This window comes from Sturnus vulgaris, chromosome 4 (assembly GCF_052056855.1).
Source record: "Sturnus vulgaris isolate bStuVul1 chromosome 4, bStuVul1.hap1, whole genome shotgun sequence".
NCBI classification, from domain to species: Eukaryota; Metazoa; Chordata; class Aves; order Passeriformes; family Sturnidae; genus Sturnus; species Sturnus vulgaris.
The window spans coordinates 22,735,752-22,753,818 of record NC_142246.1 but is presented as its reverse complement, the minus strand read 5'-3'; the positions used below and the strand labels follow the sequence as shown (position 1 = coordinate 22,753,818).

The window sequence follows — 18,067 nt, the reverse complement described above, 5'->3', positions numbered from 1 at the left end:
TGAGTAGAGATAGGTGCCACAGTCGGAAATGATGCCGTGGGTCTGCAGGCTCATACTGAAGGGGAAATGGCATGTAAACGGTGGACGAGAATAAGAGGTTTCAAGGAAGCTGAGGAGTGCCTAGTGGGATTCTGGCATCAGTGATTGCTGTGGAAGTTCCGAGCTGCAGCAGAATAGAGCAATGGACACTTGATGGAAATTGACAATGGAAGGTTATGGAAAGATGAAAGAGAAAAGATGTGCTCTTGATGGACAGTGATGATGATAAGTAGCCCTAAATTAGAACTGCTGTGAAGTCACCATGAAAGGAACTAAGTAAACAAGAATTTTTAATTTATTTTAAAGTGTTGATACACAAGGTGCAAAAGGGTTTTAGAGTCAGAGCTCTTAAAATGAAATTATTTTTAAAACAACCAAAAGCCAAACAACGCTCCAGATGAGAAGGTTTTACTGGGAGAATATTTTTGTAGTTCTTGTAGAAGTTTGTTGGTCTCAGAATTTTCACGGTCACCAAATCGGCTTTAAAATATAGTTGTAAAATTACACATGAAGTTCACACATTACTGCTGTCTGAAAATAGGGCTTCATTACATTGTCATAGGCATCCTTGTCAGCTCTGTTTCCCTGCCTGTCCCAGCAAGGTAATCAGCAGGGTCTCCACTACTTCATGCTTGAACATCCAGTTCTCAGGAGATAGATTCCTGTGCCCCATTGTCTTGAGATACCTCCCTGCTATCTGCATGCAACCACCTCCCATCAGGGCACAATGCCTCCGGAGGACATTTGCTGGAGGTGTCTCGCTGTGATCTTCCTAGGGAACAGAAACGGGAAACTCCTGTGAAAGAGGAGAAGCATTTTCCCTCCCAACTAGGGTGTTCGATGTTCTTTACAACTTCTCATCACACTGTACAAACACACCAGTCCATGTGTCAGGGAACTCTTATGTCTTACTGTATCATCATCTTAACTCCAGCAAATAGCCTACTATTTAGTCTCAAAAGTGCTGGCTAACAAGCCCTTAACTTTTACAACAAATTTCAACAAGCTTCCAACTCCCACAACAAGCTTCAGGTCTTGGAAGTGTTCACTAACAAGCTCACAATTTAATATGCTCCCAGTCCTAAAATTTCAGGTTCCCTAGTGGTCGGATCAGGGGTAAGAGAGGAGGAAGAGACAGACCAATCCACTTTCTTTTAAGGTTTATCTGGTGTCCATGTGTTATGTAAAACAGATTTTTTCACTATTTCGTTCACTCATGCAATACTAAGCCCTTTAGAGCCCTCCAGGAAATGAGGTCTGTGGGGATCCTGGAGCCCCTTGTAGTGAGGTGCCCTATAGTGGGGGCCTCAACCTCTGTCTTGATGCAGGCAGGCACACTGAGCCTGAGTCTCAAGACAGAAAAGAAAAATTTTTTTTTCTCCATACAGCACTGCCCCACCTACACAGAACCCTCTTTTATAGCACAACTTTCCTGTCACAACAGTCAGAATATTTGAAACAAAACATGCTTATGTGCGTGGTCCTCCACAAGGTGAATAAGGTTGTCTCCCAGCCTGCACATCCTGCACACCCTCGTGGTGTGATTCATGCCATTCAAAGGAGGTGGCATCCCTGAGCCTCATTTGACATTTCTTTTCCTTCAAAGAGGGAAACATGGAAGATGTGGCCTTCAGACTTCTAAAGGTAGAAGACCAAGAAGTCACAGCCAGCTTTGTGTCTCAATCACAGGTATCCCCACCTCTGGCTTCTTGATGGCCTGCTGGAGAGCCTCCTTCTGCCACCAGGACCCAACTGTTTCCATTATAGATGTAACTTAATTTTAATGCAAATAATGAATAAGGAAGTGCAAAAATAATATTCAGTTTTAGGGTGAACTATGTATGCACGAGTAGCTCAACACAGTTGTCCTATGAAAACTGCAGAAAGCTGCTTGGGGTAATTTGTCTAGAGCTTGTAGGGATCACAATCCCAAAGTGCTGGCTATTTGGTAGCACAGCAACAGAAAGGGAAATTAGGTTTTTTATGTAGGATTTCTCAATGTATATATTCCTCAATAAAAGTAATGTAAGAAAATTTGAAATTCGGATTCAAAACATTTAATGTTTTAGGAAAGAAATTGATTTCGGCATTGCTAGTTTGCCTGTGACTTTGCCATTTCAGTACTTATCTTGTAGCTATAAAGCGTGCAATATTTAAATAAACAAGGACAAACATTTACACTTCTAATACACCTATACATAATCATCCAGAGGATGTGCTCATAAACCTCAAAAAAACTGTCTCTTGCCGTGACTTACAAATGCAAAATAAATAATTATTCAATACACTGCATTGTATGTGTCAAAAAATCTGGAGGAAAATTTGCCTTGATGGGAATTTGTGTGTGCAGGTGGTGTCAAGTGACAGTTTCATGCATGTACCAGGAACTGTTCCCTTACTTCATGTGTTCAGTGTCTGGACAAGTATCAGAACAAAAATCATTTTGCTTCAAGGGTGTGATGCTGGTAATGTGTTAATCATACGTTTGGAAAAATAGGTCATGTAAATTCCATTGTAATGACTGTGTCTTTATATTTTTAAGGTTGCCAAAAAAAAAAGAGGAAGAGAGAGGTTTTCAGTGTGCTCTAGTCTGATAGCCTCCATTAAACCGCACTGCTGGAGGGGTGTTGCTGCTGGCACTTGATGCACGAAACTATGTTGTTCTTTGCCAGTTGTACATATTACAATATTTGACACCATGAAAATACCAGACTAATTTGGGCACTGGCAGATTTCTCACTACTACAGTTAACACTATAAAGAGGAGGGATTTTATTTAAATAGGAACGATTTTTGATTAGAAAATTATAATCACTGTAATAGAGGATCCTTCAAGTATTTGTGTCCTTTTTTCAAATTTTCACACAACTTTTTCAAACAACACTATAGTCATCTATTATATATGCTGTTGGTTTGGGTTGGGTTTTTTTCCATTCCTTTGCCTTTTCTTATGTCTACACTTGGCTTGTGTTTACTTGGAGTGGCTTGAACATACAGCGTGTAATCTGTGCTGTTTGGCTAAAGTGTTTAGTCTGGTCTTCACTGAGTACTTTAACAAGAGATTTTCCATTTTAGTTTCTTCAGTGCTGTCTTCTTAAAGTAAAAATACTTTAGTATGTTTTTCATTTAGTTATAAATCACATTAAAGTAGTAATATTACCAGAGTGGAGCCATAGAACAAGGAAATGTCAGTCCCTTACAATGCTTCTGATTATATACAGCCTACATCTACTCAGCAAATCATGATTTCCTTTCTTCTACATCCAAAATGTCTTTATAGTTAAAAAAAAAATATAGGTTTTGATTTGCAAGAACAATTTGCAGTTAAACTTTTGGCTTGAAGAGTGTACTGGTGTGGCAAGAAAGACATGTTTAACTTTGCCAGTTTTAAAGACTTGTTATTACTTACAGTAACACGTTGAATACACAATAATAAATACTGTAGGAAAAGGCCTGAGGAATAAGTGTGCATTAAAAATTAATGTCTGCTGCAGCAAATCTGAAATAAGTTATCTTTCCAGGAGCTTAAGGTATAGTTTTTATCATTATTCAGATCTTTACTTTGGACCACTAATATATGTCATTAAAGCCCCAAACTATCATAAGTTTTTCCTTCCTTCAGAAAGAAGAGGTGAAAATAGCCCTCATCTAGTTCCTGCAGAAACCATTTTCATAGAAGTTGATCCAGTCCCTCCATGCTGTAACCCTGTTCCTAAGGAGCCTTCCACATTCCATCGCCAGCTTTAGGTTTCATTCACCATCACAGAAACTAAAGAGTGTTAGCTATCCCTCCCTATTTTTTAAAATCGATTTCCCTTAATGCTGATTTAAGATGTTAGCTTGGCTTCTTGGAATGTCTCTGTCTCCTGTTAATATTACTTTATCCATGATCTTAGACTTTGTGTTCCTACAAAAGATAACTCTTCCCCTCTGCCAGAATGTAATTTCTGAAGTAGAAATTTAATTCCATAAGAAAAAAAAAGAGGGAGAAGTTTTATAGAAAGAAATGCGTGCAGAGTAACTCACATACTCGTCTCTTCTCCTTCACCCATCTCTAGACTTAAGTCAAATGCATACTGGATGTTGGTGTTTTAACTCCTTTAAAAATCTCCATATCTGGCTTCTACGCTTGCAGGATATTGATCTTCTCTTCCATATAGCAATCAATTGCATAGTTAACTGAAGAAGCAGGTTGTTATCACTGCAGTAATGTTAGTTGTTTCACAATTCATTTTTAAATTCCAAATAGTGCAGATTTATTATATCTGTATTAAGATAATGCCTCAATTCCCTCTATACAGGGTTCTATTTCAGCATTATTTTAAATAGGAAAAAGCATTATTTAGAAACAGCAGAAATCCAGATCATTAAGGCACTTTTTGCCCCACTGAAGATAATAGTAAAAATTCTGCTAATATCCATAGGATTGCATTTTTAAGTAAACAGGTCACACCTATTCCAGCATTACCACTAATGGATACTAAAGAAGTCACTTAACAAATCAGTACGTTGGTTCACCTATCCATCAGTTAACTATCAAAGGAGTTTATAACGTTACCACTGAAGGTTAATAGTTGCAAATTTTCAAATTCTTGTTTAAATGCATTCTAAAGCAGCATATTACTAGTCTTAATTTAAAGTACCTGGGCTTTAATGAGGTACTCCAGATATATTGCAGAACAGAAATAAAATTTGCTCATTATACCTGCTATGCTAAACATCTTCAAAATATATGAACTATAAAGATGCTTGGGTTTTAGGAAAGGAGGTGCAGAGAGATAATGACAATAAATGCTATTATCCAAGAACTGAAGGATTATACTTAATTGTATTTTCTCTGCAGGCATAGAATGAGGTCATGCTTATATAGCTGACAGAATCCTCACTGCTACAAGGACCTTCTGAATTTGAAATAAGCTCACACTTCAGATTTGATTTCTGGTGAATCTGACTCCTGTATTGGATGTTCTCTGCTCTGTTGTTTTTATCAATCTGATATGTCAAATTCAATAGAAAGCAAAAATCTACCCTAATCTGTTTAAACTGCAGAAATGCAGAAGAAACAATCCTTAATATGCTACCTTGGCATATGATAAAACGTAATAAGCTGACTTTCATTGTAACTGTCATGTTTTTATCTGTTGAATATCACTTTCTTTATTTTTAAAAGCTGCATTGATCCTATCCTATGGTGAACTTAATATCAGATATCTTAGGCATCCACATATTTAAGTGGCCTAAGAACAAGATTAGCAGTAAAATTGTATTTCTGTATTATTTTTTAAAACACGGATTTCATGTATATCACTGCAGGAATCAGACTTAATGGGGAAAAAAATGAATAATGGTTGACACTACTGCAACTTCTACCATTCCCAAAACATTTTGTTAAAAAAGCAAAACAACAAAAACGTGGGGGATTCATTTAATACATCTACATCAAACAAAATGCAACAGCTGCTTAACTATGCAATGCAGTAACACAGAGTAGGTTAATAGGCAGTTACTAGCCATCTGAAACGGTAGGAACTTTGTCAGCAGGGTGCTGTTATCTAAACTGGAATTTGACCGGGATGTGAAAGTTTACTTACTGTTTTTTACAAAACAGTTATTGTCTGCTGGTTAAGATAGAGGACATTTCCATGGAACTGTATCATTAATGGCCTCCATTCATTCGTAAAGCCAGAGTTGTAAGAACAAAACTGCCCCAGGACAGAAAATCTCCAAGTTTCCAATCTGCAAGGTATCTGCCTTTAGGCAGCTGTTAAGAGGACAGGCACAGTTGCAGAAGAAATGTCACTGATTTTGAACTGGCCTAAAATATTCTACAGTATGACAGAACTAACATAATTCAAGAATTTGCAGTCACACTTCAGCATTTTATATTCTTGGGGAGCTGAGCTTCTCCTGGGATATCTTAAGAGCCAAATCCCTAGCCTAAGTGGTAGCAACTGAATCCAAACAATTCTATGTTGGACTTAGCCTTCACTAAGGAAAAATTAGAACAGAGGTAGAAAGGAAAAGAAGTTTGTTTCATTTAGTTAGAACAGTATCTCATTATATGTATTAGATGGTTAAAATAATCTTATGCTCCTACCTGTTTACCTTTATCAAGCAAGTAATAACTACAAACTACCTTGCTCATATTAGGATTTTATCACTTTAAGGTACTCTATATCTCCTAAAGTAAATATTTTCCTCAGAGCAAAAGAGATGCATTTCCTCAAATATATTAATTCCCAAGTTTACTTAATGTGGCCATGTTATACTGAGATGCAGAAATAAACACTTGGAAACGAACCATTTAAAATGTCAATTTGAAAGAAAAGGGGGGGGGAAGCTATCAGTTATTATTTTCTTTAAACTATGTAATATTATAAGTAAAATTTAGTATTTATGTATTTTGTATTTTATGGGTTTTGTGACATTAAGTTATCAGTCCCTTTCCCTTTATTAAATTCTGGGAAAACGTCATTAAAACTCTTCAGTGATTCTAAATAAAAAACAGTACTTTCATTCTACTGGAAATTTCGAGATGTCTTGTTTGCTGTGATTCAGAAATTTTAAATGTTAAAATGTTGAGCCTTGTTGCAGGATGGAATTTCTAAGTAGATCTAATATTAAGTACAAGCCTGAATTTTAGGCAAGTTTCAATCATTTATTAATGTTACTCTGAAGAAAAAAAATGCTTTTACCTGTCAAGACAGACTGTACTCCATTGCCTATGCAATTAATTTACCAGAAGTTAATTGCTTGTCAATCACAAGTGATTTACGAACCTGTTTTCCTCACAGTGACTGACCTTCAATTAATATAAAACAATATAAAAATCTATTTTATTTCTTTCCAGAATAGTTTCATAGAGGCCTTATTCTCAAATACAGATATGTACATGTCCTATCGAGATATGAATATTTTACAAAATTTTCTGATACCACAACTCAATGGCTTCAAAATTCTACAATATAAAAATATCTTGCAGGTATCCTGCTTAGTGTCAGTTTTCCTCACCATTTGTTACACAAAAGCTGCTAGTTACAGCAATCTTTGTGCTTGACATCTGTCACGAACATCTGTGGATTGCTCCAACTGCTTGTAAAAATAAATTAGGGAACTTGTTACAGTCTTAACCCACTAGCACTCATTTATTAATTAGATTTCAGTAACTAGTTTCTGAACTTGAATAACTTGTATGCCAGATGTCTTATGCTGAAACAAGAAGCCAAGGACATGGGGGAAGGGAACAGTAAGTGAGTGATGTGCATTTAAAAACAGCTGTGTAGACTACCATTTTTAAAGAAAATTCTTTGTTTATTATGTGCTTCTTTGTAACTGTCACATGATAGAATCTAATTATTTAGATAGGAAATTAACAGATAGCCATTTGGTAGTTGCTGAATGGGGAAGGCCGCCTTATGCTTTCCTGTAAATTCTGACCTCTTTGGGGTTTTTTTTAGTCCCTTTAAAATCCACCTATCACTTCTATTTTTTAACATTTCATACCCTCTCTCACTGGAAACGGGGCCACATTCTTTCTCAGTGAATAACACCAGTAACAAAAGAAACTCAAATTTAGAAAGCCACAGGCAGCTGAGGACCATCTTACAGCAACAGTTTCAGCGACATAAAAGGACAGTTACTCCTTCTAACAGGACAGTCTACAGTTTCTAATTTATTTAAGGACTAGACAAAAATTAGTTAGCTTGTACCTGTCAAATTCACAACAATTCCAAATTCAAAGAATGACAGAATCATATCTTAAGACACCCTCCACTCCACCCTGCTCTAGCTCATGACATTCAGATTGATATCTGCAACCTGATACACACAATTCAGGATGGAGCAGAGGCGGTGTCATTTGGATCTGGGCCCATCTGTAATAGACAACTTATTAAAAACCCAGACAAACAAACAAACCAACCCCAAACAAAAACAAGTTGATACAACCAGCATGAAAGCATGTTTAAGCTTTTTTCAAATAGATGATCAAACACTGAACTCTTTCAACCGCTTTATTCCTCTGATTACATTCCCCAAAACCTGGAAGAACAAACACACTAACTTAAAAGAACATTGAAGTGGGAGTAGTTAATATTTTCTGTGCAGTTCTTCAATTTCTGAGTTGGTATTTCTTCTTCTGTACAGTGGTGATGGTTAGGAGACAAAAATGCGTACCTTAAAACTTAAGTGAGAGTTATATCTTTGTCTCAGCTTTTCTTATGAACTTCCCTACTTTCCATGTACAAAAATAAACTAAATATACTACACAGTAGAAGAGTATAAAAGGAAAAGGTTTCACATTCAGCAGAACAAATTGCCAATTTGTTTGCCTGGGGTAGAGTTCATTTTCTTTACAGAGGCTGGATGGGGCTGTGTTTTGGATTTGTGCTGAAAGCAGGGTTGATAATACAACAGAGATGTTTTTGTTATTGCTGAGCAGCCCTTACACAGTGTCAAGACATCTTCTGCAAGGAAGCTGGAGGTACACAAAGTGTTGGAAAGGGACACAGCTGGAGCAGCTGACCCCAGCTGACCAAAGGGATTTTCCAGACCATACAGTGTGATGTCAGTATTTAAAGCTGGGGAAAGAATAAAAAAAAGGGGGACATTTTGAGTGATGGCATTTGTACTTCCCAAATATACATGATGAAGCCTTGATTTTCTAGGGATGGCTGAACACCTGCCTGCCCATGGGAAGTGGCAAATGGATTCCTTGGTTTTCTTTGCTTGTGTGTGAGGCTTTTGCTTTACCTAATGAACTGTCTTTATGTCAACCCATGAGTTTTCTCACTTTTACCCTTCCAATTCTCTTTCCCATTCCACTGTGAGAGAATGACTGAATGGCTGCATGGGACCTGGTTGCTGGCTGGGGTTAAACCACAACAGCCATACACGTGTTGGTAATTATTTTCCTCAGTGGCATTATGCAGTTTGTGACTTTGATGACTCTTAAAGACACATGTTTTTGGACTTGCTAGTTGTTTTTGGTTATACATGTACTTTTCAAATTCAGCAATTATAAAAGGCACATATAAGTAAATCAGTATCTAAATTATGTTTAGATAACCCATTAATGGGATGAAATAGAGAACAAACATTTCCATAATTTAAGCCTGTTTCATTTTTTTTTCAAAACTCTGTCAGGTTCACTGCTTTAGTGACTGCAGTCACTATCACACACATGTTCTTCCCAGGTCTCAGCAAGAAGACTAACTATGCAGAATCAAAACAACAAGCAGGACGTACACACACAGAAATAAAAGCTCACAATATATTTTGATGTAGCTCTCCAGCTGACCTGAAACTCCACTTCATATGTAAAAAGGGGGCAAAAGAAATCCACAACAACCTTCTTTTTAACTTTGAATTTTAATAGTATGCTCTGTTTTTAAAAATCTTCTTCAAAGTTTGTTCAGCTAGTTTCTGAAGAGATTATTATAGCGGCTGCTAAATATGGAAAGCCAAAATCAAAATGGAAAGGAGCCTTTATATTAAGTAAATAGAACTGTAGGCATAACTTGTTTTAAGTTCTATAACAGAACATTTAATTATATTGTTCTCAGAATTTGGCTTCTCCAGTTCATCTTGAATTTAGCAAAATTGTACCTATAGATGACAAATAATATTTAAAAGATACGTACAATTCATTCAGTACTATTTATTTCACCTTCTATCTCTGCATTTTTTGTTTGCTCACATGAAACTCCTACTGCCCAACCAGCTGCAGATTTTCTACTACGTGTGTTCCTCTTTGCTCATCCCGTTTCTCCTGTTCATTCATATCTTTTCCTGAGATCCCATTTCCCACACCCAGCAGCAGGTCAGGGGACAAATCTTTTAGAAAGGAACAGAGAGACAAGCACCAAAATAAGACTTTAGTAAGACAGAAAAAATATTACTGCAAGTTTGCGTAAATTCAGGAAGCTGTGGAGGTTTTGGGGGGTTATTTGCTTATAGATTATGTCGGCATTTGTGTACTTCTTTTAGCATTATTTTGTACTTGCTATATGAAGGAGCTTGCTTAGGGGATTTAAGGATGTATTGCTTTTCTCCCATAGAAGTAACAGTATTATGTTCTTACTATATTCAGAATCTGATAGACTTGTCAACATATTTTTTCATTTAAATTGAAAAATTCATGCCTAACAGAGTGCATCCAGGCACCTGAATGGTGCCGAAAATGGACGAAAAATATGGTTCACTCCAGTTTTCCTCTGGATTAGAGGTTGCTGCTGAGCAGATCTTGAAGGTTTAAAAATCATTGATTAAATGTAGGTCAATGGCAATTCATAAACAAAACCTGATTACATCTAAAATGTTCACATGGTGGCTAAAAGTCTTTTTCTGCCTTATTAAAGGATTTAGATAAAGGAAGTTTACAATTCTAGTGAGTGCCTTCCTGAAAACATAAATTATTAGGTATAAGTATGCAGTGTCTGGAAGATAAAAAGCACAGCACAGAGATATGCAAGCGTTTATGTGCTTGATACAGTGTAGTTATAGTATATCACACAGAGTACACATGAGCTTTTTTGCCAAATTCAGATAGGATATAAATAGTGGTATTAGATGTTGGTGAAATTCTAAGTGGATACATAATACTTTACAAGCAGTAATCCCTCTGCTGTCATTAGTATCACCTTCATTGATCACTCTACCATCATGGACTTTTTTATATTGCATCATGAAGAATTTTTGGCTAAAAATCTGTATATTGGTAACACACTTTTTATATTACTAAGCATTTTTTTCAAGACTAATCTTTTCTCATTTCTCTATTTTCTCGTGCCTTGTCTAGGCTACTTCTGGCTTTGTCTACTCAATACCTGATATTCTGTGCTCTCTTCAGACACCAATTCAATGTCTGCTTTGTCAAGCACCCACGCAAGTACTGGCTCAAATAACCGTATTTAGCTTCTCTGCTGCCACATAGCCTGAATTTTGGGAATTCTTCTTCCACTGATACTCAGTATTCCCTGCTGCTGGATCACTATGTTGTCAGTGTGCTGCTACTGTCATGCTGGCAGATGACCTGGATGCAAACGTCCAGTGCATTAACTGAAGTAGAATTTTAAGGATGAAGTGACTGGAGCAGCAGAAACCAAATAAATGATTTTATTTCATAAATTCATATGCAAATTGTTCTTTATAAGGGTCTGAAATTCCAGGTTTCATATTCAGGTTCCAAAATGGTGTAGTGGTGTAAAGTTTTAATGATTATCCCCTTGAGCTGTTTCACAGAACACATTGACTGGATCATCATTAGCTGCTCCCCTAGTACATAAACCTCTATGATCAATATATTTCCTGACTTTGTCCAAAGGCAAACTATAATAATTCTGTTGCTCACACAGTCATACCCACACACTTTGATACTTCCCTGAGTTTGACAAATGCAACCCTTTTTTAAGCCTCTGAACACACCACATAACCTATCCATCAACTTGAAATGACCCCATCGTTACAGCACAGATCTGAGGCTGCACATCCATTCATCAAACATCTTTCTTTGACCATAATGGTAAATTCCAAGTTCATATTAATTTGTAAAATTTCATCATTCTTTTCTTTACTGCGAGCAGCAGACAGTGTATCTGTCGGAAGTATTAGCAACAGCAGCATCGTAAATTCAATTGATACTTTGCACAAATGAGCCTCTTAATCAGAACTTGTTAGTACCACACATGTTCTCATTTTTTAAGAGATCATAGGACAGTTCCTATTTCATGGGGCAGGGGGCGAGACTCATTGTTTAGCATCCAGAAGACAGCTGCCATGTGCTAAATATACTGCCAAACTTTCCCAATTTCCCCAGTAGTATTTCCTCTAAGCAGTCCCATACACTCAGAATTTCCCCAAATCTGCCTTGCTATTTGAAAAAAAAAACCAATTGAATATAAAGAACTGTGTGCTGTTGTTAAAACTACAGATAACTGCAAATTTCCTTGTAGCCTGGCTGGGGAAAAAAAATCTCAGAAGGACTTCACAGAATGGAAAATTTGAGTTTGAAATTGACTTCTTTTAAATGACCTTCAGCTGATGACATAGCACTCTGTCACAACCACGTTTACTGTACACCAAGTATTAGAGAGACAATAAAAGGCTAATGAAAAGCACAGGGTATTCACATGAGTATGCCATAAATAAAATAAATTTACTTAATTAATAAAAATAGTATATGAACTAGCTTCATGATTAGTTGTCTAGCTATAGAGACTGTTCATAAATTCAGTTTACCTGGCATCAAATTTATCCAATCAGAACCTGTTCAATAGAAACTGGAATATTTTGAAGAATAGTTGATGCATCCATGGCTTCCCTTATAAAAGCCTGGAAAAAAATTCACCATGGAAGTAGAAATATTTGACTGATGAAATGCCTAATTTTTTGCTGTAGCAACTTATGAATGTGACTTTTGAGAAATTATTGTGACAAAGTAAATTGAAGCTTTTGCAATCTGGTAAAAGCAAAGACTTACGTATCTTCTGGACAGTAAAGATGATAAATGCACATATGAAATATATTATTGGAGAAAAGTAGAGTTGGTTGTCAGAAATGAATAGGTGTAAATGTATGTCCTTTGGACACATCAGGAGCAGAGATGGAAATAACCTTGAGAATGTAATTATGAAGTGAATAGTGACAAGTCATCATAATTGAGAGCAGCTAGAAAGAAGGTGGATAGATGGCATGCAGTAGGCTGCTATAACTTCAGTTTCAGAATGTTCAAAACTAGCAATAGATCATGGAGGCTTCTAAAAATTCTCCTGCGAAATCACCAATGTGCAGGTGCCAATAAATTGATTTTACTTCACTTGTAAGCAAATGAAAGAAGCACAGTCACTCTGTCGATAGAGTGGTTTGTACATTAAAAATGTTTCAGAAATACACATTTTTTCACAATGGCTGAAACGTTATCAACAGTGAAAATCCTTGCTGTTTCTGAATGTGCCAGGACACTATAAAAGTTCAGTGGCAAGTGTAATTGTCCCTAGCAAGTGTGTAAATATGTGTGTGTGTGTATGCTGGGGAACTAACGAATCAAGAGCAGCCCTGATGAGAAGTATTTGGTGATGCTGATGGATCAGCCCAGCCATGTGCACTCAAACGTGTCCTGGGCTGCATCCAGAGCACCGTGGGCAGCAGAGCCAGAGAGGGGATTCTGTTCCTCTGCTCTGCTCTGGTGAGACCCCACTACAGGGCTGCATCCAGCTCTGGGGTCCTAGCACAGGAAGGACATGGATCTGTTGGAACTGGTCCAGAGAAAGGCCTTGAAAATGATCAGAGGGCTGGAGCATCCTTCCTGTGAGGAACGGCTGAGAGAGCTGGGGTTGTTCAGCCTGAAAGAAGACTCCAGGGTGACCTTGTAACAGCCTTCCAGCACCTAAAGGGGACTTATAAGAATGATGGTGACAGACTTTTTAACAGAGCCTGTTGGGATAAGACAAGGGATGATGGTTTTAAACCAAAAGAGTGTAGATTTATTCTAGATATAAAGAAAATATTTTTTACCAGGAGGGTGCTAAAACACTGGAACAGGTTGCTCAGAGAGGTTATGGGTGTCCCATCTGTGGAAACATTCAAGGTCACGTTGGACAGGGCTTGGAGCAACCTGATCTAGTTGGAGATGTTCCTGCTTACTGCAAGGGGGCCTGGACTGACTAGATGACCTTTAAAGTCCCTTTCTACCTGAAGTATTCTATAATTCTACAATAACTGGCCCATTTCCAAGCATCATTAAAAATAAAGACATTTTTAGTCAGCACATGGAGAAGCCCTCCTTACCAAAACCAGAGCAAAAATAACATTTAAACAAATTATGGCTAGGGATCAGTTTCAAAAGAGTCTATCATCCATATATTATTTGGTCCTTCCCTTTATTCAGAACTGGTACTGCTCCATGAAGATTCAGTGAGTGTGGGACCCTTCCACAGAAGCACTTTGTGTCTCCATCTGATTGCCTTTATGATACAATACACATAAGTCCTACACCCTTTTACAGATTTTATCTTGTCAATGTAGAGAATGGGAGACACACAGGTCCCTGGTTTTCTGACAAAGCTCACTTCCTGGGCTGTTCTAAGAGTAATTTTACTTTAAATACCCCCTGGAATGGAACACCTTTTGGAGCTTTTTCATTATAGCAATGCACATTGTCAAGAAACCTGCCTCCGACCCACCTCAATTTACAGCAGATATAAAATACATCAATTATTAAAATAGGCAGTTAAAACAATTAAGTGGTGTTATCAAAGGTGTTATACTGCAATGCCAGATATTACTTATTGCAGTTCACAACACAGTGTCGTGTCTTACTTAATGTGACTGTTTACTTCCTAGTCATTGTTACTATCCATGTTTACTGCATTAACAAAGACCTGAGGAGAACCACTAAGCAGTTCCTGGAAACATGTGAGCATAGCTTAATTTAATCAACATGAATTAAAGGATTTTCTGTGCTTGAAGTAATCACTTCATACTCTCTTCTGTTTCACCTGAAAGTGTTTTGTTCTGAAAACCCTGCGGTGCTTTATTTTCCCTTCCAGTAAAAACACATTTTTCCTTTCTTGATCCTTTCCTTGAACCTGTCCTATCACAATACAAAGAAAGAAGCACCTCACAAAGCTGCCCCACAGGTGTTTGGCACCCTTTATTTCAATCTGTTTATGAATAATGCTTGCCATCATAGTCTAAAATATAATATAAAAACAAACTAGCAGATCAGAGCAAATACATTGCAATAAAAATAATGTGAGTAAAGGTAATAAAATTCCGATGGAAACAGCAAAAATCTGGGTAAAGACTAAAGGACTCGGTCATATGATTAGACAGAGACATCCAGTAAAACCCAAGGGATCATGTGAACCTGGCTACAGCTGTACAAGCATAGTCCAAGTCAGATCTCAGCTGCTTGCTGAAATTAGAAGGGTGAAGGTCAAACAAGCAAAAGCAACAAACCAGACACTAGCAGCTGTAATCGTATAGGATGAGAGCAGATTTCAGGACTACTCAGATTAAAGAGTACCACAGGTCAGATTATCTGAAGCTTTTATGTTTTTATGTTCTGAAAACGCCATGCGTATAGTCAAGCTAATTGGCAGTTAAGTGTTCATTCATACCTCCCTTAATTGGGTGTGATACCAGAACCACATGCTCTGTTTTAGCCCATAAGAATTTCAAATGGTGCAGAAGTAGGAATCCCACTGCTTCTCTTCTGAGAAAAGATAGGACCATTGCCTGATCGGCCCATGATTACAGGATTTGCACCAACTCCTCTCAGCCACTTTGCTGATATGATTTGTCCAAGACTCATTCAAAACACCACATACCTGGCTAACATACTGCTGACTAATCACTCATTACCCATAAAAGCAGGAATCTTGTGTGAACTCCTTGATAGTCAACCTTTCACTGATGCCCTTCAAGACTTTCTGTGTAATTCTAACTTCACTATTTATCTGAAATCTACAAGAAGACAGAGAGATCTTGGTCCACAACCAAAAATACTTCAGTGTGGGGATTCACAAAGAACTTGCCCAAGATGAAATAGAATTTTAATTGAATGAGCAAACCTTGCCTGGCACTCTCATGTCAAATCTTTGAATTGCCTTGTCTAACTACATGCTACTTTCAATGTACATATCCCTTACAATGCAAGACTTTATCCTATTCTTTGGTGAAAAATAAATGTGGTTAGAAGTGCACACTTAGAAGCCTTGCACTGTGTTTGTCCTTAACCTCGACTAAAAGCAAGTTGTGGGAGCGTAGCCCTTGACCATTACGTTCTTAGTCCTACTTCACAACCCATTATATAAACAATTCTAAGTAAAGATGATGTCAGTTCTTAAAATAAAAATCTTGTAATTACAAGATTACAACAAGAAGTTATGACATCGTAGATCACACTGATGATATACATAAAACAGTGCTTTTCAATAACAACTAAAGAATATTTGAAAACAAATATTAAAATCCAGGAAGTTCAGAGACTTGGGTGAAATTTCTGGAATGCAAAACCCATGCAAAACTTCAATTCTGCCCAAAGAGAAGTCTGCCTAACATCTTTCTAGCCTTATGTTTGGTTCATGAAAAAAACCTTAGCAATAGACTCTTCAAATTTATTTCTTGCATTATTTTTACTGATTAGATTCTTTTTCTATTTAAATTGAAACCAGCCCATATAGATTCTTGATATATTCTTTATTTAGTTACAGAATAATCTTCTAGGATTTGTTTCTAATTTATTGTGCTAATAGAAGTGTATTAAAAATAAGAAACCTATACCAAATAGTTTATATTAGTAATTTGATTTGAGAAGCAAGTACCTGATGTAACAAATACAAGGATAGAAGACCCAAATATATTCAATATATGGAAGTTCTGACAGTACATCTTATTTGATTGACAACAAATTAAAGTTCATAGCTAGTCTGAGTAACTCAATGCTAAGGCAAATCTAAATGGCCCCTTTAGTTTGGATGCAGAAAAAAAGATTACATGCTTTGGATTTATTTTCTAAAATCAGTACAACCTTAGGGTCACCTGTATTGCGAATGCCCAAATCCATCGATCCTTAAGGTTGGAGAGAATCGTTTCATCTAAGTCTGGATTCACAGCCAGATTTAAATGCCTGGTCTGATGACACCTTCTAAATTTCAAAATCAGTGTCTGACATCGTCCAAGCGTTCTTGCAACTCTCAGTCACTTTCACTATAGTTCCTTCTAAGCTGGTTTCATAGAGGCTGTGGACATTCAAGGTTTTAACTCCCCTAGGACAACACTGCAGGGAGACAAGGAACACAAGCGTAGGAGAGCAATTTCCTACCCACACGCTACTACACCAGCAGTTCCAGAGAGCTTCTCAGTCTTTGTACATTTTCCACCCACAGCTTGTAAAGCTGGAATTTAGCATACCCCTTACTTACCCCTTTCCCACCCCCTCACCTCCTGCATCTTTCCTTCGCCCCTGCCAGGCTATGCTAGCCACCCTGCTGTGCCTAGCGAGGCTCCTGTCATACCTGTGCAACCCCCACGGAGAGAAACATCCCTCGATGGAGACTGGTCCTGACCTCCTTCAATTTGCTCTAAAGAAAATTCACGAGAGATTTGCAGAGTTTAGAAAAATGATACTTTTAGCTGGTTTGAGTAACAAAAATAACAAGCTGAAGACGTGAAATTAGTCTTGATCAGTTAAAAGTCATCTTTTAGCTGTCACACCTTCTCTGAGCAGCACGGACATCTAGAAAACATTTCATCTACACTTCAGACAGGGTACATACTGCAGATTCAAAACAGACAGATATATCCCACTTTGCTATTGACTTTCCAGACATACCCCATCCCTTGGAAATATGAATATTAAATTACAAAGACATTTTGCACGGAAGGATTTCCTGAGTTGGTTGGCGAAGGCTCCTTTGGTCTGCATATTCAAGTTTCTCCTTAAGATTTATAACCAAAGTGTGGATACTGCTCGTTCCCCTCATCTGCCTGAAAGACTGCTCACTCTCGCCTGCCACCGCACTCTCCGTGCCACCCCACACACCCTTTCCGCACACTGCCTTCTCTATCATGCTGACCAGGCCCCAGATGCCTGAGGCACCGGCCAGACGAGCCCGCGCAGCCATAAGCGGCCCGGGTTCCCTAAGGAAGCACCAAGGGAACTCTCGCCTTCCCGCCCTGCAGCCGGGAACCCGCAGGCTCGCTCGCTGACACTGCCGGCAGCCGGACATCGCCGCTCGGCGCCAGCCGTGCCCCCGCCGGCCCGGAGGAGCCTGCCCGGGCCGGCCGCTCCGGGGTTTAGGCGCCAAGCTGAGGCAGCGCCGCGCCGCTCGCACCCGGTACTGCCCGCCCTACACGGGGCTCCGCGCGGTGCCAGACTTACTGGGCGGCCTCGCCCTCTGCCCCGGGGCGGGGGCTGGGGGCTCCTGGCGGGGCGTCGCCGCCGGCCGCGGGCGGGCAGGGGAAGGGGAAGGGGCGGGGGCGGCGCGGAGGCTCCTCCCGGGCTGCGCTTCCTTGGGCGGGCGGA

The 18,067-nt window shown here is 38.5% G+C and overlaps 1 long non-coding RNA gene across 2 annotated transcripts; it reads right to left on the bottom strand.

Moving 5' to 3' along the window:
- Positions 1–316: 316 nt before the first annotated feature.
- Positions 317–18,029, bottom strand: LOC148223904 (uncharacterized). Of its 2 annotated transcripts, none has more exons than XR_015803074.1 (3): positions 17,924–18,029; positions 17,058–17,123; positions 317–16,819 (listed from the first exon to the last, which is right to left on the bottom strand). It is a non-coding gene; the product is annotated as an uncharacterized LOC148223904 (long non-coding RNA). The 2 variants fall into 2 exon arrangements; XR_015803075.1 differs by having other exon boundaries at positions 317–811; positions 17,924–18,019.
- Between the last annotated feature and the right edge of the window lie 38 nt (positions 18,030–18,067).